Raw genomic sequence first — 25,565 nt, 5'->3', positions numbered from 1 at the left:
CGCTGTGTGTCTGTAGCGTTGTGTGTGTGTGTTGCGTGGTTTGTGTGGGTGTGGGGTGCGTGTGTGTGTTTTGGGGGGAGGTATGTTTTGTGCAATGTGTGTGTGTTGCGCGGTATGTGCGTATATTTGTGTATGCTGCGGTGTTTGTGTGTTGGGTGTTGTGTGTGTGCGGCGTTGTCTGTGTTTGTGGGTGTCTGTGTAGGGCGGTGTTTATGGTTCCAAGTGTGTGTGTGGTGTGTTGTGCGGTGCGCGTGTGGCAGTGTGTGTGTGTTTTGGGGGGAGGTGTGCACCCCCATCGTGCTCCATCCCCCATGCTGCGCACTCCCCATCGTGCTCCATCCCCCATGCTGCGCACCCCCATCGTGCTCCATCCCCCATGCTGCGCACCCCAATCGTGCTCCATCCCCATGCTGCGCACTCCCCATCGTGCTCCATCCCCCATGCTGCGCACCCCCCATCGTGCTCCATCCCCTATGCTGCTCACCCCCCATCGTGCTCCATCCCCCATGCTGCGCACCCCCCATCGTGCTCCATCTTCCATGCTGCGCACCCCCCATCGTGCTCCATACCCCATGCTGCGCACCCCCCATCGTGCTCCATCCCCCATGCTGCGCACTCCCCATCGTGCTCCATCCCCCATGCTGGGCACCCCCCATCGTGCTCCATCCCCCATGCTGCGCACCCCCCATCGTGCTCCATCCCCCATGCTGCGCACCCCCCATCGTGCTCCATCCCCCATGCTGCGCACTCCCCATCGTGCTCCATCCCCCATGCTGCGCACTCCCCATCGTGCTCCATCCCCCATGCTGCGCACTCCCCATCGTGCTCCATCCCCCATGCTGCGCACCCCCCCATCGTGCTCCATCCCCCATGCTGCGCACTCCCCATCGTGCTCCATCCTCCATGCTGCGCACTCCCCATCGTGCTCCATCCCCCATGCTGCACACTCCCTATCGTGCTCCATCCCCATGCTATAATAGTTCTCCTATTATACTCAGAGAGGAGTATAATAGGAGGACTATAATAGGAGGAGTAGTCCCGGGGGGAGAGGAGTATAATGCCGGCTCCCTGCAGATGTGTACCGGGAGCCGGTGTACACTGGTAACTATGATACACATCGGGTAACTAAGGGACCTTAGTTACCCGATGTGTATAATGCCTACCAGTGTTCACCGGCTCCGTCACGATCAGAGCATCGCAAGGTTATGTCTGGCGCTGCTGGGATCGTGACGGAGCCGGTGTACGCTGGTAACTATAATACACATCGGGTAACCAAGGGACCTTAGTTACCCGATGTGTATAATGGTTACCAGCGTTCACCGGCTCCGTCACGATCCCAGCAGCGCAAGGTTATGTCTGGCGATGCGTGCGGAGGGCCGGGGCGAGCGGTCAATCCATGCGGAGGGTGGGGCCAGGCCGAGGCGAGCGACCAATCCGAGGGGGGGCGGGGCCAGGCCGAGCCCAGCGGCGACCAATCCGTGGCGGGGGCGGGGCCAGGCCGAGCCCAGCGGCCAATCAGACGGTTGTCACTGTAATGACACTTACCGTGACACAATTTTGGAGCAAGACAGACAGACAGAATAAGGCAATTATATATATATAGATTCCCTCCATATTCCCTCTTTCCAAACTGAGCCTACTGTTTACTTTTAGAGGGTTGTCCACAACTGGAGAACTAGTAGACTATATTTTGAAGGGAAAATATAACCCAGCGCTTTACAGTTATTCGCTAAAAAAACCTGCTTACAAGTTGCTATAGGCAACGAAGGACTTTCATAGTGAGGGCCGGACTGGGACTAAAATTCAGCCCTTGCATTTGGGGGTGCACAGGCCCACTTTTCGCGTGTTGAATGTGTAATATCTTTCTGCACTTGTAGGTTGTGTAACACGACCATATAACATGTAGTCATGGGCGTATCCAGGATCAAAACTAGAGGGGGGCAAGCCAAAATGGAAAAGGTGAATGAAACAAAAATTTGAAGAGAATTCTTCTATAGCACATCCAGACACATTGCCCCTAAAAGTAGCAGAATGATTATAATACTTCTACTGCCCTACACTGTGCCCCAGAATAAATAATGGCCCCTCACAGTATTCTCTGCACAAAATATGACCCACACTGTCCCTCTTATAGTACATTCCCTCCATATTCCCTCTTTCCAAACTGAGCCTACTGTTTACAGTGTCCTTTACACTGTGTCCCCTTATACTGCCCAGTCTTTATACTGTGCCCTCATCACATTCCCCCTCCTTGCTATAACCTCACACTGTCCTCCCATTCTGCCCCTTCTCCATACCACCCCCTCCACTACCCAGTCTTTATTCTGTGCCCCTCACATGATTCTCATCCCTTACTGTCTCCTCACTACCTCCTGCGTGTCTATAGACTTTTCCACCTCACTCCCCATCCTGCCCAATTGCTCCTCAGACCATGTCACTCTGTATTCTGAGTCCTCAAAATTTCTTTCCAGTTCACTCCACATCCTCTCTGTCCCCATGCATCACCCCTCATCCTCTCTGTTCCATGCATCACCCCTCATCCTCTCTGTCCCCATGCATCACCCCTCATCCTCTCTGTCCCCATGCATCACCCCACATCCTCTCTGTCCCCATGCATCACCCCTCATCCTCTCTGTCCCCATGCATCACCCCTCATCCTCTCTGTCCCCATGCATCACCCCTCATCCTCTCTGTCCCCATGCATCACCCCTCATCCTCTCTGTCCCCATGCATCACCCCTCATCCTCTCTGTCCCTATGCATGAAACCTCATCCTCTCTCTCCCCATGCATGAAACCTCATCCTCTCTCTCCCCATACTGTGTCCAAAGATACTTCCCCCTCCCCATCTTCTCTTCCCACCATATTTTGTCCACAGATAGCTCCCTCCCCCACCCTCTCTCCCCCATACTGTTTCATAAATACTTTCCTCTCACCCCATACTGTTCCTCCTCCGTGTATTCAGCTCCACAGTGGAGAAATCATCAGCGTTTCTCTGTCGCCTCCGCGCTGCGGCGTTTGGCTTCCGGGTCAGCAGTGTGATCAGCTGACCTGATCACATGAAAGCCGTCGCGCTAACCCGCAAGTCAGCGCCAGGGATCACCGCTTCAATTGTTCTTGCGTCTGACAGATACAAGGACAATTGAGCAGTGGGAGCCGCGCGCTGCAGATTCTAAGAGTGCGGCTGTCAGCATGACAGCCACGCTCAGAGAATAGCGGCTCCCACTCCTGCAGACTTCCACACCGTCGCATCAGGCAGCCCGCCAGCGCCCCGCCAGCTCCCCCCTAGATACGGCTCCACTCCACACGTGGCTAATTTGTATAGTTTACCGTACCGGCGCGTAACACCGCAAAAAAAAGCACTGGAGACAGGTCATAATAGGTGCGTGCCCCTGCTTCTAGGGGAAGGCAGCTGCCCCCCTGCCCCTCGCCGGGTACGCCCATGCATGTAGTCACGGCTGTGTCCAGTATTACAGGTCAGGCCTATTTATTGCTCTATTTGCTGCTATTTTCCCTACAGAGCTCAGTCTTGCAGATAATGAAGAGGATGCTGCCCTCCATAGTGCTGCGGCCTCTTCATATTGAGGATGGGCAGGGATACGAAATCAGATTTTTTCCACCAATTTCTGACACCCATAACTTTGCTTTTTTTTTGGAAAGGGGGAATGAAAGGAAGCTGTTGTTGTCACTGACGCTAATTTTGGGTGTGTACCACTTAGGGAATGTGCAATGACATTTTTGGGGGCAGATCCCACCATGGAAACTACTATGAAAAATACTGGAATGACCATCTGCATCTACTCGCTGTGCACAGGATCAGGGTTTTCAGCATTTTTTTAACCACTTCAGGTTTCTAAAGCCACCAAGCAGTTAAAAGAAGTGACCGCTCCACTCTTCCGGTGTTTGCCACTCGGAAGAAAGACATTCAGTACTTTACAATGCAGATCAATTGGAAGGCTCGGGAGATGCCTTTTGTTGCGTTTTACCATCGCTTTTTCTTAGAAGCGCAGTAAAAAATGTGACAAAAACAATGGGAAAACAATAAAAAAATACAAACAAAACAAAGATGGTCAAAAAACAGAAAAAATACCTAGGAAACTACTGTAAAACTACACAGCAGATGGGCCAGGAAAATAACACCATGGCTTTCAGCATTTTCTGCTTCAAAATTTTGGTGGTTGTGCTTGAGTTTATAATACCTTGTGTGGTTTTCCGGTTTTGGAAACCCATTCCCTGAATTGGTTGTTTGAAAACAAACTGCTTTATTGTCACTCCCCAGGTCTGCTATTGTCTGCAATGCTGATGTCAGGTCACAATGGCGGCGCTACAACCAATCAATTATAGACAGCAGGCACAACAGCAGTTTCTAATTTTTTAACAAAAAGGAAGCATCAGAAATAAAGTGGATGTAAGCAGTTAGTATCATGTTAGGGGTACTTACATGAATATATCACTAGAACCAAAGATTTGAGGAGGATTTGGAGACATTATGCTTAAAAAAATATGTGCAAACATACTCTAATTTACACTGTTTTTGGAGAAGAAACTGAGTAGAATCTTGCCAAATTCTCATAATCTCAAAACCAAGGGTTTTTTTTATTTTTAAACTTTAACATAGCTATGAAACTTGTTTTGGATTGTCAAGTGCAGAACCACGATCAGCAGATGAATGTAGCTTCAGAACCACCATCAGCACATGAATGTAGCATCAGAACCACCATCAGCACATGAATGTAGCATCAGAACCACCATCAGCACATGAATGTAGCTTCAGAACCACCATCAGCACATGAATGTAGCTTCAGAACCACGATCAGCACATTAATGTAGCATCAGAACCACCATCAGCACATGAATGTAGCTTCAGAACCACCATCAGCACATGAATGTAGCATCAGAACCACCATCAGCACATGAATGTAGCATCAGACCCACGATCAGCACATCAATGAAGCTTCAGAACCACCATCAGTACATGAATGGTGCACCAGAACCACCATCAGTACATGAATGGTGCACCAGAACCACCATCAGTACATGAATTCAGCACCAGAACCACCATCAGCACATGAATGCAGCACCAGAACCACCATCAGCCCATGAATGCAGCACCAGAACCACCATCAGCACATGAATGTAGCTTCAGAACAGCCATCAGCACATGAATGCAGCACCAGGGCCACAATCAGCATATGAATGTTGCACCAGAACCATCATCAGCACATGAATACAGCACCAGAACCACCAGCAGAACATGAATGCAGCGCCAGAACCACCATCAACATATGAATGCAGCATCAGAACCACCATGAGCACATGAATGCAGCACCAGAACCATCAGCACAGGAATGCAGCACCAAAGCCACAGTCAGCACATGACTGAAGCGTCAAAACTAACGTCAGTACATGAATCATGCTTAGCCCCATGTACAATTGGATTGTATGAACCTACAACTCTCAATTTGTCCTTAACAATGGTAAGGAGATGCTGAGAGCTGTTGTTATCAATTATGAGACTGTGAACCCTACAGGAACCAAAGTACTGATAAGACGCAGGCAGCATCACAAATAAACATTTACATCCAGGTACCTTATAAGTGACATCATCTCAGATCAGAGTCTTTCCCATCCCTTTTGTTTCCACAGTACAGACACCATCATGAGATTTCATGCCCTCAACTCGTCTCTGAAGACCTCCCTCCTTGTTTTTCAGCAGCACTTCCTGACACAGTGCCTTTAAATATAAAAGTATCATTATTCTGATCCATTAATATGAATATTTCCCATGCTGCAACCCTGAATAAATAATTGCTGTACTTTCTTCACAAAATATCTCCACCATTATACACACTGCCCTTATCCAAAATATCCCCTCACACTACCCCTCTCCTTAATATACCCCCACGCTGCCACTCTCCTTAATATACACCCATGCTGCCACTCTAATTAATATACCCCCACGCTGCCACTCTCCTTAATATACACCCATGCTGCCACTCTAATTAATATACCCTCATGCTGCCGCTCTCCTTAATATAAGCCCCACACTGCCACTCTCCTTAATATACCCTCACACTGCCACTCTCCTTAATATACCCCCACAATGACACTCTCCCTAATATACCCCCACAGTGCTACTCTCCTTAATATACCCCCACGCTGCCACTCTCCTTAATATACGCCCATGCTGCCACTCTAATTAATATACCCTCATGCTGCCGCTCTCCTTAATATACCCCCACACTGCTGCTCTCCTTAATATACCCCCACACTGCCACCCTCCTTAATATACCCCCACACTGCCACTCTCCTTAATATACCCCCACACTGCCACTCTCCTTAATATACCCCCACACTGCCACTCTCCTTAATATACCCCCACACTGCCACTCTCCTTAATATACCCCCACACTGCCACTCTCCTTAATATACCCTCACACTGCCACTCTCCTTAATATACCCCCACACTGCCACTCTCCTTAATATACCCCCACACTGCAACTCTCCTTAATATACCCCCACACTGCCACTCTCCCTAATATACCCCCACAGTGCTACTCTCCTTAATATACCCCAACACTGCCCCTCTCCTTAATATACCCCGACACTGTCACTCTCCTTAATATACCCCCACAGTGCTACTTTCCTTAATATACCAACGCTGCCACTCTCATTAATATACCCCCACGCCGCTCTCCTTAATATCCTCCCAAGCTGCCACTCTCATTAATATACCCCCATGCTGCCAGTCTCATTAATATACTCCTCCCACACTGCCTCTGCAAAATATTCCCCCCCCCACAGTGCCCTTTTGTAAAATATCCTTCACACACACACACACACACACACACACTGCCCACTCTGAATAAAGTACTCACCCCACTATCTCTCAAAAAGCTGTGTCCCTTTCACGATTGTTCTCCCCTTCTCCAGTACAGTTCATCTTCCGCTCCTCCATGGAGCGCTCACCACTGCCCAACGTGTCTTTGTGGCGCCCGCAGCAGTGTGATGACGTCAGCAAGGTGCTGATCTCATCACGCTGATGCACGTCGGAGCCCAGACTCGAGCGCCGCGCTACACTGTTCAAATGTATTTACGGCTGAGAGACGCAAATACATTTGATCAGGAAGGAGAGAGCTGCGGTCACCATCACTCTCCTCAGCAGTGTGTATGCCGGGTGCAGAATTGCACAACAGGGCCGACACAGCACAGCGCACACTGCGGAGGAGAGCGGCGGTGACTGAAGATTGAGAGGCCACTACAGGCACCAGCCCACTTCAGGCACCGGTCCTTCTGGCATTTGCCAGAATTGCCCTCTGGCTAGTCCGGCCCTGTACACAGAGTAAACTCCTTCTACAGTGTCCAAAAGTGAAACTACTCAGAAGTCCTTATAGGGCAAGGACATGTGACATACACAGCCAATGACACATGCCCTTGCTTGTGTGCAAAAAATGTACTTTGCTGTGTGAGTGTGTGTGTGTGTGTGTGTGTGTGATCCCCCGCCCCCCCGCACACTATACACTGAATTTGGATATTATTATTAACATTGCGCACATTGCGTAGTGTCCATGCGTATAATTCTGCAGCGATTTGGCAGCACATGTGAATGTATTGTGACTGCAGAATTGATGCAGAATGTATGCGCGCTGGATGCTTGCTCTGCCATTCAGCTCGGCTCCATGCCAGCTGACAGCAGACACAGACAGTCGCGCGATGAGAATGAACTCAGATGAACTTCACCCGACTTCATTGTCATCCTGCGGCTCTGTCTGTATCGCAGCCTGATTTACGGTCACTAGTGAAGGACGCACCGGTGACAGCAAATCCCCTGAGTGACTGAAGTGAGCCACGATCAGCGGTGCCGTCACTGCAGTTACCGGCCTCCATCATCCCCGCACACACCGGCTCCCATCATCCCCGCACACACCGGCCCCCATCATCCCCGCACACACCGGCCCCCATCATCCCCGCACACACCGGCCCCCGGCATCCCCACACACACCGGCCTCCATCATCCCCGCACACAACGCCCCCATCATCCTCGCACACACCGGCCCCTATCATCCTCGCACACACTGGCCCCCATCATCCCCACACACACCGGCCTCCATCATCCTCACACACCGGCCCCCATCATCCCCGCACACACCGGCTCCCATCATGCCCGCACACAACGCCACCGTCATCCCCGCACACACTGGCCCCCATCATCCCCACACACACTGGCGCCCATCATCCCCGCACACACCGGCTCCCATCATGCCCGCACACAACGCCACCGTCATCCCCGCACACACTGAACCCCATCATCCCCACACACACCGGCGCCCATCATCCCCGCACACACCGGCCCCCATCATCCCCGCACACACTGGCCCCCGGCATCCCCACACACACCGGCCTCCATCATCCACGTACACAATGCCCCCATCATCCTCGCATACACCGGCCCCCATCATCCCCGCACACACCGGCCTCCATCATCCCCACACACACCGGCCTCCATCATCCCCGCACACACCGGCCCCCGGCATCCCCACACACACCGGCCTCCATCATCCCCGCACACAACGCCCCCATCATCTTCACACACACCGGCCCCCATCATCCCCGCACACACTGGCCCCCATCATCCCCACACACACCGGTCTCCATCATCCTCACACACACCGGTGTATGCAATTCCAGGCGGCTACTGGCTGATATTGTTAGGCTGGGGGGCTCCCCAAAACGTGGCGCTCACCATCCTGACAATACCAGCCTCCAGCCGTGTGGCTTTATCTTGGCTGGTATCAAAATTGGGGGGACCGCAGGATTTTTTTTTTTTTTATTATTTATTTTACTGCACGATATAGACCCGCCCGCCGGCGGCTGTGATTGGTTACAGTGAGACAGCTGTCACTCAGCGTGGGAGCGTGTCTGACTGAAACCAATCATGGGCGCCAGTGGGCGGGGAAAGCAGGGAATAAGAGATTGAATAATGAGCGGCAGCCATTTTCAAAAGAGGAAAAGCCGCCGGAAATTTGTGACAGCCGTGCAGTGCCGCGCCCGTGATCGGTGAGTAGGAAACAGAGAGGGATTTTGCTGGGGACGCAGGACGCATGCAAATATGCAACGTGCGCACATAGCCTTACTGCGAAAAGCCACGCTTTTGGTGATCGAACCGTTATCAAACGTTAACTCGATCATCGCCCAAAACAACTCAAATTTGAAATTGGCGAACGGTTCGATTCGAACACCGCTCATTTCTACTCACAAGAGATCAGCATTTCTCCTGATCAGAACGATACTGTAGCACCACTCGGAAAAGGAGAAAAGATCGGACTGTGCAGCCATAAAGGCCTCTAGGGGGACTAGTAAAATCAATAAAAAATAAGTTTAAAAAATAAAGAAAAACCTAAAAGTTCAAATCCCCTCCCTTTTGCCCCATTGAAAATAAAAATTAAAAAATCCTTCCCCCCACATATTTGTTATTGCTGTGTTTAGAAATGTTCGATCTATCAAGGTATAATATCTATCTGGTCGGTACACGCTATGGCGAGAAAAAAATTCGAAACGCCAAAATTATGTTTTTTTGGTCGCCTAACATTGCATTAAAATGTAATAACAGGCGATCAAAATGCTGCATGTATGCAAAAAAAGTATAATTAAAACTGTCAGCTTAAGATCCAAAAAATAAGCCACCACTGAGCCCCAGATCCTGAACAATGAGAACGCTACGGGTCTCGGAAAATGGAACAAGAGCACAATTTTTTTTTTTTTTATTAACTTCTGAATGTTTTTTTCACTAGTTAGATAAAAGTAAACTTAGACATGTTTGGTGTCAACGAACTCGTACTGACCTAAGGCATCACAGCAACACATCACTATTACCATATAGTGAACAGGGAGAGTAAAAAAAACACAAAAAAAACATTGTGGAATTTCACTTTTTTCGCTATTTCTTCACATTTGGAATTTCTTTCCCATTTTCCAGTACAATATGGGGCAGAATGAATGGTGTCATTCAAAAGTACAACTCCCCCCGCAAAAAAAAAAAAAGCCCTCATGGGCTATGGTAATATTGACGAAAATATAAAAAGGTTATGGCTCTCGGAAGAAGAGGAGTAAAAAAAAAAAAAAAGGAATATCGCCCAGGAGTGAAGGGGTTAATATTTAGTTATTGGCGAACGAGCCACTGCATTAACCCCTTCACAATTTTTGAAACATATTTTTTTTTTGTTAGAAGGGTTCAAAGTTCATCAGCCATTTCTCATTTTTCTAACAAAATGTACAAAACTATTTTTTTTTAGGGCCCACATAACATTTGAAGTGACTTTGAGAGGCCTGGGTGACAGAAAATACCCAAAAGTTACCCAATTTTAAAAACTACACCGCTCATACTGCTCAAAACCACATCCAAGAAGTTTATTAACCCTCCAGGTGCTTCACAGGAATGAATGCAAAGTGGAAGGAAGATAAATTTACATTTTACCTAAAAATATTGCTTTAGCATCAATTTATTCACTTTTGCAAGGGATAGCATGACAAATTGGATCCCAAAATTTGATACCCAGTTTCTTCTGAGCGCGCTGATACCCCACATGTGGTTAGATCCCTCTGTTTGTACAAACAGGAGGGCTCGCAATGGAAGGAGCAATATTTGAATTTTGGAAAGCAAATTTGGCTGAGATAGAATTCAAGAACCATGTCAGTTTTGCAGAGCACCTAAGTTACCTAAACAGAAGAAAAACCCCACAAGTGACCCCATTTTGGAAAGTAAACCCTTCAAGAATTTTATTCAGGGGTATAGCAAGTATTTTGAACCCACAGGTACTTCACAGTATTTAATAACATTAAGGCTGTGTTCGCACGTAAATGCTGAAATTTCTGCAGCGATTTGACAGCACATGTGCCCTTCAAATTGCTACAGAAACTCTGTATAATGGATGCAGTTTTTTTGTAGAAAAAAGCGGATTTCATGAGCTATGGCTGCTGCTCCCACCATAGACAGAGCGGGAGCTGCATCCAAAGCGCACGGAATAATTGACATGCTGCTTTTATGAACGCACGGATTTGGGTCAAAATTTTAGCCCCCAAATCGCTGCGTTCAAAAAAGCAACGTGCACATGTCATGCACAATCTACATAGATTGTGCAGGGGACGCAGGACGCACGCATTTAGGCTATGTGCGCACGTAGCGTAATTACATGCAGTTACACTGTGCTTTGTAGCGCAGTGTAACTGCATGCGTCCTGCGTCCCCTGCATAGTCTATGGAGATTATGCAGGAGCCGTGCGCACGTGGCGTATTAGAGCGCAGCGCTTCGGCTGCTGCCCGAAGCGCGCGTTCTAAGAACGACATGTCACTTCTTCCGTGCGCTTTGCCGGCAACCCCTGCTCTGTCTATGGCAGGAGCTGCAGGCAGAGCGCATGGAATCGGCTTTTCTTTTTTTCTCTACGGACATTTTCTGCAGCGATTTGAAGCGCACGTGTGCTCTTCAGATCGCTGCAGAAATTTCTGCAGGGCTAGTACGCAACGTGCGCACATAGCCTTACGCTGCAGTGCAATACGCAGCGTAAATGCATGTAATTACGCAACGTGCGCATGTGTTCATATTGAAAAATTTCTTTTTTTTTTTAAATAATGTTGTTTTAGCACCAAATTTCTCACTTTTACAAGAGGTAACGCCAAAAAGTGGAACCCATAGTTCGTTACCCAATTTCCTTTGTGCGCAATGATGTGGTCAGAATCCTCTCTTTGGACAAATGGGAGGGCTCGAAATGGAAGAAGTACCATTTGAAAAGGTGAAATAGATTGCCCTCGCCATGTTACATTTGCAGGGCCCCTAAGGTACCTATACAGCAGAAAACCCCCACAAGTGAACCCCGTTTTGGAAACTAGACCCCTCAAGGATTTTATTCAGGGGTATAATGAGCATTTTGAACCCACAGGTACTTTACAGAGTTTGATAAAGTTAGGTTGCCATATTGAAAATGTCTTTTTTCTCATAAAAATGCTACTGTAGTACCACATTTCTCACTTTTAGGCTATATACCTGTGGCGCCCTGGACAAGCCAGGGGCCACAGAGAACAACACCAACACACCCCACACTCCCGGTCAGGCACACCGAAGTCAGACAAAAACCCTTGTTGCCTTCCTCCAGGGGCTGATGTTCACACCAGGGGGATGGGCCAGGCGGTTGGCCCCGCCCACCGAGGAGTATACAGTCCTGGAGGTGGGAAAAGTAAGGCAGATCAGTTTGAGAGTGGAAGTGAGAGGAAGGAAAGTGGTAGTAGAGCAGATTGAAGTTGGTCCGGGTGTGTGGCCCGGACGGATCAGCAAGGTTGGCAGACGGTGGTGACCGTCTGCAGGAGTGGTCTATTGGAGCTAGCCGTAAGGACCGTGGACGGGCGGTGGCCCGGCGGTACTGGACCGGTACGCAAAGAGAAGCCAGCACCATCCGGCAGGGGCTTACGGACCCCGGCAAGGCTAGGAGTCGCCGTGAATTTGCCAAATCCGTTAGCGAAGGGAACCTCCTGGGTTTCCCAGCAGCCAAGTCCCGTCAAAAGGCAACCGTCCAACCGAGAGAGGGAAACACAGTCACCGCCAAGGCTAAAGTTCCCAGGGCCAGAGCCTGCGGGCAAAAGGGGCTCCTTCGGCAACCATCCAAGCTGGGGAGCGGGTTACCGGTGGGAACCCATTGGGACCGTTTACAGTACATAGGTGCAGGGAAAGGCAGTCACCATCAACCTGCCGGGAGAAACAACACCGCAGCCGTCTGTGGGACCCATCCATCCAGCCGTGTGTTTTACCGAGAACTGTGTCCTCATCATTGGCTGAGTGAGTACCACCGTGCCGTGCGGCACAGCGCTGCCCCCGCGACCCTGCACCTCACCAGGCCCCGTAACCCGCCTGCCATCCATCCCTACCCCATCACCGGGCCCCGGGACAACCAACCCCCTACCCACGGAGGGGAGAACTAACATCCAGGCTGCTCCTTGTCATCGCTTCCGGGATCCCCGTCCAGAGCAGCGGTGGTGTCACCAATATCACCACAACCGTGGGTGGCATCACGGACAATAACCAAATCCCCACCATCCAATCCCCACCCTTTTCACTCACGGGCGAGGAGCGCCGCTCGAGTCCCAGGGATCCGGCCCACCGCTCGAGCCACCACCGAGCAGCAGCAGCCGCAGCAGCCGCGTCCGGACCCGAGCAGTGGGAGAGCGCAGCGTCCCCTCCTCCGCCCGCGACAAACCCATGCAGTGTCAACCCGCCTGCTGAGAAGTGAGTGTTGTCCGCGAGAGAGCGCAGTGATCCATGCTCACAATCCGGGATTGGGCCGCTGTGGAATTTAGCTTTATTCTCCCCACTATACCACTATATAGGGGGGGTAGCGGCGTGCGTGGTGTACTCCCCCAGGCTGTGTCATGGAGGCAAACTCCGGGTCACGCTTTTCCCTTCCGGAGCTGACAATTCAATATTCACTGTTTTGACTGCCCACTGGCGCGTGTAATTGGTTGTGGTTAGATGCGCCCCCATTTTGAGTGACGGCATGTCAGCTGGCTGCAACCAATCACGGGTGCCAGGACGGCTGGTGGGCAGGGAAACAGATGCGGCCCGCTCCTGTCAGAAGAGTGTGCGGCTGTGCCGGTGATGCGATGTCAGACTCGTGTGAGTCTGGCATGACATCACCCAGCACGCCCTGCTACTCTGTGAACATGAGCGTGCATGTACCTAGAAACACATGTACACTCCTGTCAGAAGTGTGCGCGGCTGTGCCGGGGATGCAATATCAGTCTCGTACAAGTCTGGCATGACATCATCCGGCACGGCCTGCCACTCTCTGAACATGAGCGTGTATGTACCTAGAAACACATGCATGCTCCTGTCAGAGTGTGCGGCTGTGCCGGTGATGCGATGTCAGACTCATGCGAGTCCCTCGTAACTGTGACTCCGGCCAAAGGCTATGTGCCCATGGGAGCTTGTTTGTGCGGATTTTGCCGCGGAAAACCTGCAGATTTTTATGGATTTTCCAGATAAATCCGCAGGTTTTAGCATGTACAGTCACTCCCCATGTTATCCTATGGGACATGGGGAGTGCTGTGTCCACGCTGCGGAAAGTGCGGCTGCCAAACATGCTGCGGATGTCCGCATCCGTATGTATAATTGCATGCCAATTATTCATGCGGAATTACCTGCGGATGTCCCACCCTCCGCTATGGAGATAGAGGCCGGGACGTCCGCAGGTAATTCGCATGAATGTCTGCATGTTTCTTGCAGCTATTCCGCTGTAATCCGCAGCTAAAAATAGCTGCGGACGCCGGCGGGCAGCTGCAGGAAACATGCGCTCGTACCTGCGGATACATCCGCAGGTACGAGCGCCCGTGGGCACATAGCCTAAAAGAAACAGCATGCGGCTTTTTTTTTCTTTATTATTTAAATAAATAATAAATAAAAAAAACAATGTGTGGTCCCCCCAATTTTCATCCCCAACCAAGATAAAGCCAGCTGGGGGCTGGTATTCTCAGCCCGCAGCCGTCCGGTATACCGCATCCATTAGATGTAACAATCCCGGTGCTTTACCAGCTCTTCCCGTTGCCCTGGAGCGGTGACAATTGGGGTAATGAGGGGTTAACAACAGCGCACAGCTGCTACTAAACCCTAGATTAGTGATGGCATCTATGAGATACCTCCATTACTAACCTGTACATGAAAGTAAATAAACACAAACACTGAAAAATCTTTTATTTGGAATAAAGTACAAAACACACTCTCCTTCACCTCTTTAATAAACCCAAACACCCCTCCAGGTCCGGCATAATCCACACGAGGCCCCACATCGCTTCAGCTCTTCTATATCGCACAGCTAGCGGCCATAGAAAACGACCGCAAGCTATGACTGTAGACAATGACTGAGCCGCAATGACTGCAGACAGACACTGTCCCAAGGTTGGGGACGAGTCTGCAACGAGTCACAGACGACAGGACAGCCTGTGGGCAGGGAAAACAAGGAAAGCTGCGCAGTACAGGAAGTGAATGTGCGACCCGGAAGCAATTTGTCGCCATGACACCGAGTCTCGGTAAGTATGAAACGCTCACTTATTTCTTGTTTATTTTCTCTTTAATTCCAGAATCCGGATCATGCACCCGGAATCCCGCGCCCGGGTCCGTCACCCAGACATGTTTGAAACCGCGCGGATCCGGACTTTTACAGCCCTAGTGTTTAGCCTTGTACTTTGCCAAAAAGTAAATAAATAAATAAATAATTAAAATAAAACAACGTGGGGTCACCTCCATTTTTGATAGCCAGCTAGGGTAAAGCAGATGACTGCAGACTGCAGCATTACCTTGGCTGGTAATCCAAAACAGCTGGCACCACACGCTGTTTTGTGTTGTTTTTTTTTAAATAACTCAATAACTAAAAAAAATTGGGTCCCCCCCAAATTGGATTAAAAGCCAAGGTAATGCAGACAGCTGAGGACTAGTATACTCAGGTATTCTCCGATATTTTTTTGGGTCTTCCCAGACTAAAAACAGCAGGCCGCATCTGCTTCAGAAGTGGCGCATCCACTAGATATGCCAGTCCTGGTGCTTTGCCCGGCTCATCCTGTTGCCCTGATGCTTTCCCAAATGGGGTAATATAAGGGGTTGATGCCATCTGTGTAATGTCAGCTGGCATCAAACCCATGGGTTAGTAATATTGAGGCATATCAAATACCTGACATTACTAACCCAGTCAGTAATAATAAAAAAAGACAAACATTTTTTTTTTTGTTGAAAAAACACTCCAACATTTTCTCTTTCACCAATTTATTAAAAAAAAATCCCAAGGAAAAACAAAAATTGCAATCCAGTCTGCCGTCATCCATTTTCGAGGTCCCATGTCGACTCTTCCAGCATATAGGGGGCATGCTCAGAGAACCTATCCCCCATGTCCTGGCAGTGCAGGCACTCCATGTGAGGAGTGTTCCTGCAGTGACCTCAGTGAGATTACTGCAGAAACACTCTCCGGGTCACACCGAAGGTAGTGTGAACTGCTGTAACCCCAGAGACGTCACCGCACTGATGTCACTGCAGTCTCACTGCTTGCTGAGAGCCGGCTCTCTGTGTATGCACCCGCCATTTTTACAGAAGAAGAGGAGAATGAGGGGCCGACTGCCGGGGACTCAGGGCTTATGAAGGGACCAGGAAGGGGGGTGGAGGACAATGGGAGGAAATGATGCTGACATGGGGGAGACCTGGGGAGGACATTTTGCTCCCATTTTACATGTCAGATGGGAGTGAAATTACAGGATGATTGCGGCAGTTATGACGCCCTGGACTAGCCAGGTCGTCCCAGGTAGTCACACACAACACCACACCCCCTCCCGATTAGGTGACATCAGTCAAACTAAAAACCTTGTCACCACACTACAGGTTTGATGTCCACACCAGGGGGGCGGAGCCATGCGGTTGGCTCCGCCCACCGAGGAGTTCACAGGCCTGGAGGCGGGAAAACACAGACACAAGTTCGAGTTGACAGTAGAGAATAGTTCTGACAGTCGAGGAGAGAGGTTGAGTCCAAGGGCAGACCTGCGCCCAGGCCTGCCATAGACTACTCCGGTGGCTGGGTCGGAGCCCAGTCACCTTTGGCAAGGAGGCAGATGGTGGTGGCCACCTGCAGGAGCTGGGATTACAGCCGGTGGAATCGTAGGGACCGGGGTCGGGCGGTGGCCCGCCAGTACCGAACCGGGGAACCGATTGGAAACCGGAGCACCAGGAGGGGTACTCAGACCCAGTACAAAGCCCTGAACCGACAGGGCCGAGTCAAATCAACTGATTGCGGACTGGACTTTAGGACCTATCCCACACAAGACCCGTTAGAAGACAACAGCCCAACCATACAGGGTAAAGCCACCGCCAAGGCATAGAGACCCAAAGGGCCAGCGTCTGTGGGCAAACGGGCTCCTACGGCATATACAAGTCGGGGAGCGGACTACCGTTGCTTAGGCATAGGAGTCAAAAACTTACACACAGAGGTGCAGGAGAAAGGCGGAAACCACCAACCTATACCGGGAGAAGCTGCAGCTAGCTGCGGGCCCCGTTCATCACTCCGTTTGGTTTACCGGAGACTCCAGTGTATTGTGTCAGAGTGAGTACACCAGTGCCTTCGGGCCGCGCACCGCGCCGCACTGTACCAGCGTCCAACACGTATCACCCGCTCCCCCGCCTCAGCACTTCCCTCGGGCCCCTGGGATCATCGCTCCCCTACCCACGGAGGGGTCAACACCAAGCTGCGCAACACCGTACCCGGGAGGCATAGTTAACGGCAGCGGTGGTGTCCATCCATTCACCACAACCCGTGGGTGGCGTCATGAACTTACAATCCAAACCAAACAACTGCGGACCCGGCCGTGGGACTCCTCACTCAAGACCCCGCATGTAACGCCAACTCCCTTGCAGAGTGACGTGACCCCCGGGTCCGTGAGAGGCTCGAGCCACCACCCGCAGTACGAGCACGGATCCGTGCGGCTCGGCGGTCGCAGCCGAGCCCGCGGGGCGGTACACAGTCACACAACTCATGCAACCGCCATCTTAGAGGATCAGGAGGAGAAGGGACGGGCGACTTTGGCCACATCGGGGGACTGGGGGAGGACATTTCTCTCCCATCTGACATGTTTGATCATGTGAGATGGGAGAGGAATAATTTGTTACTATAATTTACTTCTACATGATCGCCATCGTACGATGTATAACGGTGACCATGTGACCGGAGACCAGAAAAAAAGTCCCGTATTGTGATCTCTAGGGTCTCAGCTACCCCTGGTAGCTAAAACCGAAATTTTTTGACGCTGAGGGGCGCTGCACACTTCTGTTTTAAAACTGCAGTAAGGAAGAAGTACCCTTAACTGACCCCCACCAAACACCCCACCGATCAGCCGAAAACTGCTCTAGCAGTGGCCGAAGCAAAGCAATGTGCAAGTAGAATAGTCATCACTACACCTGGAGAAAAATTCAATTAAATTTGCATGGTGGTGTAGGGGTGTCACCCCCTACGTATAGTTAAGTATGCTGTAACTTTAAGAGACAGTGCTCCCCCATGTTCTTTGTTTTGTGGACTAGAACATTTTCAGCATAGGTATGAGCTATAGCTGACATAGGGGGGAGTGAGGTGCAGATATTTATAGCAGAAGGGAGTGGCTGCTGCTGAGGTTACAACTACCTGTTAGGCCTGTGACACACATCCGTGCCGCCAGTACGTGTTTGCCATTTTTTGCACGTACCGGCGGCACGGAGACACGTTCAGCAATGCTAACCTATTGTAGCAGTCACACACACGTAAAACCACACGGAACGTGTGTTCGTGTGCGTTAGTACGTGTGTGCGTTTTTCTACGCGCTGACATGTCAGTGTTTTCTCCGGCAGCACGGGTGTCACACGGCCCACACCCGTACCACACGGGTGTAGTGTGGATGCGGTCCCGTGTGACATGCGCCGGAGAAAACTCACGTGTCAGAGAAAAAAAAAAAAACCTTAACTCTCCTTCTCCAGCCCTCCTGTCTCTGCCGCTGCTGTCACTCCCTGCTGACCGCTACTCATTATTCTCATTAAATATTCACTTCACTGCCTGGCAGCAGCAGCAGCAGCGGGGAGATGGGAGGGCTGGAGACCGAAGATCAGCACCACGGACGATGGCAGGAAGGACCACGTGAGTATCTAAATAACCTGTTCTCCGTATGTTATCACGGATAGCATGCGGAGAACACACGTGGCCCGCACGTACCAGAGACACGTACTTACCTGCACGCAACACGCAGGGAAAATACGTGTCTCTCGGCACGTGCGTGATTTTCACGTGAGTGTGTCGGAGGCCTTAGATCACTGCAGGATAGAAAGGAACCGTAATTCTTCAGTACCATATGGAATTAACTACGCTCCAACTCAGGGTAAACAATGAGCTGATTTGCGATCCACAATACGCTGTGACCTTCTGATCCCAGATCGCCTTGTGATCACATCAGGCCATGCCACACTCTTAACTTCTTGTGACCGTGGCTGCACAAATATTTGGCCATCACCACACTCGATCTCTTGATGTCCCTCTTGAAACTTGCAGTATGAGAGACCAGAAAAAGTTAAAGATCTCCATGGAGTGTCCAAGTGTGGGTTCACTTGTCTCCTGGGACTCGACATGGTGGGAGGAAGGAGGATCGGGGTGAGGATTTTGTAGTCCAAACTTTTGACTAGTGAGACTGGACCGTGTGGAAGACAGGGTGGTGCTGTGAAACAGACTGCCGTCCAACCGACCACCTATTCTCACTGTTGTGCCTTCAACAGTGGTTTCCCGCGCCCCCTGCAACGTGAGACAAAAAGCTAGGTCTAGATCAGGGGTCTCAAACTCGGCTGGGCATATGGGAGATGAGTTCAGAGAACTGCTCTTCCCGCTTCCAGACTCCAGGGGTTTTTTGATCCTGACTGTTGCGTCTGTGCTCGTATACATTGACATTGCGGTTGTGTGCAAACCAAACTACCCCAAGCAAACCATTTTCTCTTGGGTAGACCCTGTGGTATCGAAAGTTCAATAAACTTTTACTGTTACAAAGTACACGAAATATATAAGAGCACTGCTTCCAGTAACATTATTACCAGCATTACCCATCAGGCCCAGGATTCTGGTTGTACAAGGTATTGTAGTGCGTAATATAGGAACATTCATTAGTTGAAGTTGCGCCATAGGAAGCAATACGGTAACTGATGTTCCATAGTGCACCTGGTGACTTTCATCATGTTTTATAGGATGGCTTCACATTACTTTGCTGCACGCAGGCCTGAGCCGGAGCATCTCCAGATATCCTGACATATAGGATGTAATTGCACTCCTGTCAGGATCAATTCCTTGTGTTGTGTGTACGCTGGGATCTCCATGCAGAAAATAATGGACGACTTTAATAGCGAGCAGATGGTACATCACCGGGTGCAGTGATGTAACCTCACACAGGCCAAATGTAGAAGTTGATTTACTATCCGTTGTCAAATCCAGTTTTGCCACAGGTGCGCCGGTTGTGAGAGCGCCTCTGAATTATTGTGTATTGTTCATAGAAGATTAAGCTGCGTTGCGGTTAGTCCTATGAAGTCTATTAAATGTTGTGCGCTAGAAAAATAACCCGCGTTTCCTCCAGCGGCCATGCTGCTAAGATATAAATCAAGCTCATTTCTCTGCTGAAATTATCAATAGAAAATCCTTTTTTAGTAGTGTCTTATTGTCGGCATATATTTTTTTCATTACTTTTGTGTTGTTTTTTTTTTAATGAATCCAGAGATAATTATCTAGTATCTAAAGGGGTTGTTCAGCAGGAAAATAAAATCGATAAATAAATGAATTTTAGTAAACTATACAACTATGCCAGGCACCTCTAATGTCAGGTAGTCACTTTGCAAATCAAAAAAGTCCGTGGAGCATCTGTTAGGAGTCTCGACACAGAAACTGGCCAGATATCCCTCCGGGAAGGACCTAGCCAAGGAGTCCAAGGAGTAGCTCTTTTTAGGAGACCACCATAACCACCATATTAAGTGGCCCTTTTGGTCAATATCCAACTCTTTGACAAGTTTAAAGATATGACAGGGGAAATACCAAGGCCAGGTATCTATCCACAGACAGCTGTTTCGGGGTATTGCCCCTCATCAGTGTGGAGTAGGATTCTGGCCAGGTGGGAGTAATGCCTAGTAGACCAACAAGACAAAACAATCATTTATCTCGGGTAGACCAACCTGAGAAAACTCTGCCGGCAGCCAACGAGGGCGCTCAACACAGTGAAATCCTAGGTGCATTAGGAAATATGCAAATCAAAAAAGGCAGTGGAGCCTCTACTAGGAGTCTCGACATAGAAAGTAGTCACTTTGGCCCTGTTTTCAGGAGTTTTGCACAAACTTTGCCAACTGTCATGGCGGCGTCAGACTCTGTTCACATTGCAGATTTTGACACTGGTGTATTTGATCAACACAGGCCGACTTGGGCGTTGACCTGCTGTGTGCTCAGTCATAGTCAGGCTGGCAAGAGTTAAGCTCTGATAGTCTGCTTCTTAAGCCCTCTTTACACGCTGCAATGTATCTTACAATGTGTCGGCGGGGTCACGTCGTAAGTGACACACATCCGGCATCGTAAGGTACATTGCAGTGTGTGACAGGTACGTGCGATTCCGATTGAACGGTAAAACGTTCATCGCATACACATCGTACCTTTGTCTAGAATTGCACGTCAGATTGTTCATCGTACCCGGGGTAGCACACATTGCAGTGTGTGACACCCCGGGAACGATGAACAGATCTTACCTGCGTCCTGCGGCTCCCGGCCCACAATGCGGAAGGAAGGAGGTGGGTGGGATGTTTACGTCCCGCTCAGCTCCGCCCCTCCACTTCTATTGGCCGGCTGCCGTGTGATGTCGCTGTGACGCCGAACGTCCCTCCCACTCCAGGAAGTGGACGTTCACCGCCCACAGCGAGGTCGTATGGACGGGTAAGTACGTGTGACGGGGGGTTACTCGTATGTGTGGCACGTTCAACAAATTGAACGTGCCACACATACGATGGGGGTGTTGCAAATCGCATACAAGATCGTATGCGAAATTGCAGCGTGTAAAGCGGGCTTTAGGCTCCTTTGATCACATGTTGTGAGGAAGTGACTCGCTCCAGGGCTATGGGGAACTCAGTCCTGGGCCGCATATCCACAGGGACAGTTTGCTGAGTGGCCATTGCCCCATTCCGTGACCCTGGGGGTCGCTTGAAGGGGGCTATGTACAGGGGATTAAATATAAAGGTTTTGTCGTGACGCCACTTGTGGCATGTGGCTATGGAGATGGAGCCGCCGCTGCACAGTTTCTCACCGCTGGGGCTGATGTTAATGGCAGCCTGGATGTTGGGCCCTTCGCAAGTAGGGTCGGGGCCCCAGGGGGTAGGTAATGGAGTTAAGCACAGAAAGAATGTAGGCCACTCAAGGGATTGCAGTGTAACTGGTTTCTTTACTCACAGTATTGTTATGGCTGGCAACCCGAAGACGGCTGGTCCTCACCACTGGTCCCCTTAGTCCCAGTGCCGGTGTGGTGACCTGGTGGCTTCTTTCCCCTGCACCTGTCTCTAGTTGGTGGTTTCCCGTGGCTTGGAGCGTCTGGGGGTTCCCTCCTGGTAGTCTTTCAGTCTTTAGTTCGTACGGTGGCAGTTTGAACCCTGTAGGGTCGGTGTTCCGTTCCGGTCCCTGGTTCTCCCGTCACTGCTGGTGCCCCCGGACTGTACGGTTAGTGAGGTCCTGGATGGTCCCCTCACTATGCAGATTTTATCAGGTCTGCCTGGAGCGTTTGCCTGACCAAGGGCTCTGTACCCCATCGGTGCTATGGTTTCGAACGCATTCCAGTGTTACACACTCCTGTCAGTACGGTTACGTCCGTCTCCTTTCACTTCCACTTACTGACTGTCCAACCCCTCCTCCCCTGGTTGTCGTCTAGTGGACTGGATCAGCTCCACCCTTAGGTGGCCATCCATTGGGTCCAACCCTAGTCTGTCACCAGTCCTTGGGGAAGGGAAAAACAGGGATTATATGTGTGTTTTGGTATTACAGGCACTGGTCTTCTGGGTCCCTGGGGGTAGGCCCTGCATCTTTGATAGAATGCAGTACCTTGTAGCTCCTGATGGCTTTAGGGGCAGCACAGAAGCCAAACACATCTTCTCCTCTCCTATTTAAGCTGGATGAAATCTTCTACTCATGCCAGCTATAAGTTATACTGTGATGGTCTGTGTGTTTTGGTGTCCCAGACTATCTGAAAAGTGTTGTTTTTTGCCTGGAATGGTTGTGAAGTGTACCCATCGTCTTCTTGCTTCCTTCCTGCGCTTGTTTTCCTTCTTATCTTTCATTGTCTTAGGCTATGTGCCCACGGGACTCTGTACCCGCGGATTTTGCCGCGGAAAACCTGCGGATTTTTCTGGATTTTCCAGATAAATCCGCAGGTTCTAGCATGTACAGGCACTCCCCATGTTACCCTATGGGACATGGGGAGTGTCTGTGTCCACGCTGCGGAAAGTACGGCTGCGGAATCTCCTGCGGAGATCCCTCAGCCGCACCTGACTGCATGTCAATTATTCATGCGGATTTACTTGCGGAGATCCCGGCCCTCCGCTATGGAGATAGAGGCCGGGACGTCCGCAGGTAAATCGCGTGAATCTCCGCATGTTTCCTGCAGCTATTCCGCTGGAAACTCGCAGCTAAAAATAGCTGCGGCTGCCAGCGGGCAGCTGCGGGAAACATGCGGCCGTACCTGCGAATATATCCGCAGGTACGAGCGTCCTGTGGGCACATGGCCTTATACCTCTGTGAGCGTGTGCTGTGTGGAAGAGTTTTGGTTTCCCCTGTCTGTCTATTTTTGTGGGTTTTCTCTCACTTCTGTCTCAGTCTCCTGAGGGCAAAGTGATATAAGATCAGGGCTGCACAGTAGCAAGGCCTGGAAGGAGACTCAGGCATCCCCACCTTTAGGGGTATCCCTGAGACTAGGGATAACATTGGGCCTCCTAGCCTGAGGGTCAGCTTAGGAGCCCCGGTTTCCTGCTATCATCAAAGTCATTGTGGTATTTTCAAGTCCAGTGCCTTACACAGGAAAAGGTTTCCAATGTCATTTCCATAGCTAGGTAAGCCCCTTAATGAGTCTGGCATTTAGGGTCCAATTACACTGCATGATGTGCAACACTAAATGACTGGCAACTTGTTTGCCAGTTAGCAACCATTAATAGTGTGGTGCCCTGCGGCTTCAGGCGCCACAGGGTACTGTGGGTAGTTGTCGCGGGCGGAAGAGGGGACGCTACGCTCTCCCACTGCTCGGGTCCAGCTGCTGCTGCTGCTGGTCGGTGGTGGCTCGAGCGGTGGGCCGTGAGTGAAAAGGGGTTTGGTTTTGGGGATTTATTGTCCGTGACGCCACCCACGGTTGTGGTGATATTGGTGACACCACCGCTGCTCTGGACGGGGATCCCTGGAGCGATGACAGGGAGCAGCCTGGATGTTAGTTCTCCCCTCCGTGGGTAGGGGGTTGGTTGTCCCGGGGCCCGGTGATGGGGTAGGGATGGATGGCAGGCGGGTTACGGGGCCTTGCGAGGTGCAGGGTCGCGGGGGCAGCGCTGTGCCGCACGGCACGGTGATACTCACTCAGCCAATGATGAGGACACAGTTCTCGGTAAAACACACGGCTGGATGGACGGGTCCCACAGACGGCTGCGGTGTTGTTTCTCCCGGCAGGTTGATGGTGACTGCCTTTCCTTGCACCTATGTAGTGTAACGGTTCCAATGGGTTCCCACCGGTAACCCGCTCCCCAGCTTGGATGGTTGCCGAAGGAGCCCCTTTTGCCCGCAGGCTCTGGCCCTGGGAACTTTGGCCTTGGCGGTGACTGTGTTTCCCTCTCTCGGTTGGACGGTTGCCTTCTGTCGGGACTTGGCTGCTGGGAAACCCAGGAGGTTCCCTTCGATAGCGGATTTGGCAAATTCACGGCGACTCCTAGCCTTGCCGGGGTCCGTAAGCCCCTGCCAGATGGTGCTGACTTCTCTTTGTGTACCGGTCCGCTACCGCCGGGCCACCGCCCGTCCACGGTCCTTACGGTAAACTCCGATAGGCCACTCCTGCAGACGGTCACCACCGTCTGCCAACCTTGCTGATCCGTCCGGGCCACACACCCGGACCAACTTCAGTCTGCTCTACTACTACTTTCCTTCCTCTCACTTTCACTTCCCTCACTGAATTGTCTGCTTTTCCCGCCTCCAGGACTGTGAACTCCTCGGTGGGCGGGGCCAACCACCTGGCCCACCCCCCTGGTGTGAACATCAGCCCCTGGAGGAAGGCAACAAGGGTTTTTGTCTTACTTTGGTGTGCCTGACCGGGAGTGTGGGGTGTGTGTTGGTGTTGTTCTCTGTGGCCCCTGGCTTGTCCAGGGCGCCACATGTTCATCTCGGATACAGAGGAGGTCGTCACCGGTAAACAACCAACAACACACTCAACAAACACAGGAGCTCTTCTACTGGGACTAGACTAAGGTAGGTGCTGGGGTGGCCATCACGAGGTATGGGACCTCTTGCCCACTAGTTCTGGAACCCGGGAATTGAGGCACCAACAGGGATAGTTAGGAGCCACCACACACAATAGTCAGTTGGTTCCCACGTAGCATGCGCCAGGTCGCACGCAGGACGAAACAAGCAGAGACACGGACAGTTTGGGACCCGTGGTCTGGAGCTGGAGGCTAAGGAAAGAAGGGGGATCCCAGGGTTTGCGGGGAGTGCAGAAGTTCGACGGCCCAGGATCTGGGGGTGGAGGAAAACTGATGAAAGGAGACGCACAGAGGGAAACACCGGCCCCAACCTCCGAAGTATCCGGGATTGGCTGAAGCCCATCACAGCGCAGCCCGGTGCTCCAACGGCGGTGTGCTTCCAGTGAGTAAAGACCTTGAACTGCAGCCTCTGTGTCGTCCCGTTACGGCCGGCGCTTTCAACATTGCGCCCCATCGCCATAGGCGACCACCATCACCCCTTTCAGCCTCCCTGTGGCCAAGCTCTGCCTGTGGAGAGCTGTGACACCCGAG

This window comes from Anomaloglossus baeobatrachus, chromosome 2 (genome assembly GCF_048569485.1).
Source record: "Anomaloglossus baeobatrachus isolate aAnoBae1 chromosome 2, aAnoBae1.hap1, whole genome shotgun sequence".
NCBI lineage: Eukaryota > Metazoa > Chordata > Amphibia > Anura > Aromobatidae > Anomaloglossus > Anomaloglossus baeobatrachus.
Note: the sequence above shows the minus strand (reverse complement) of the source record.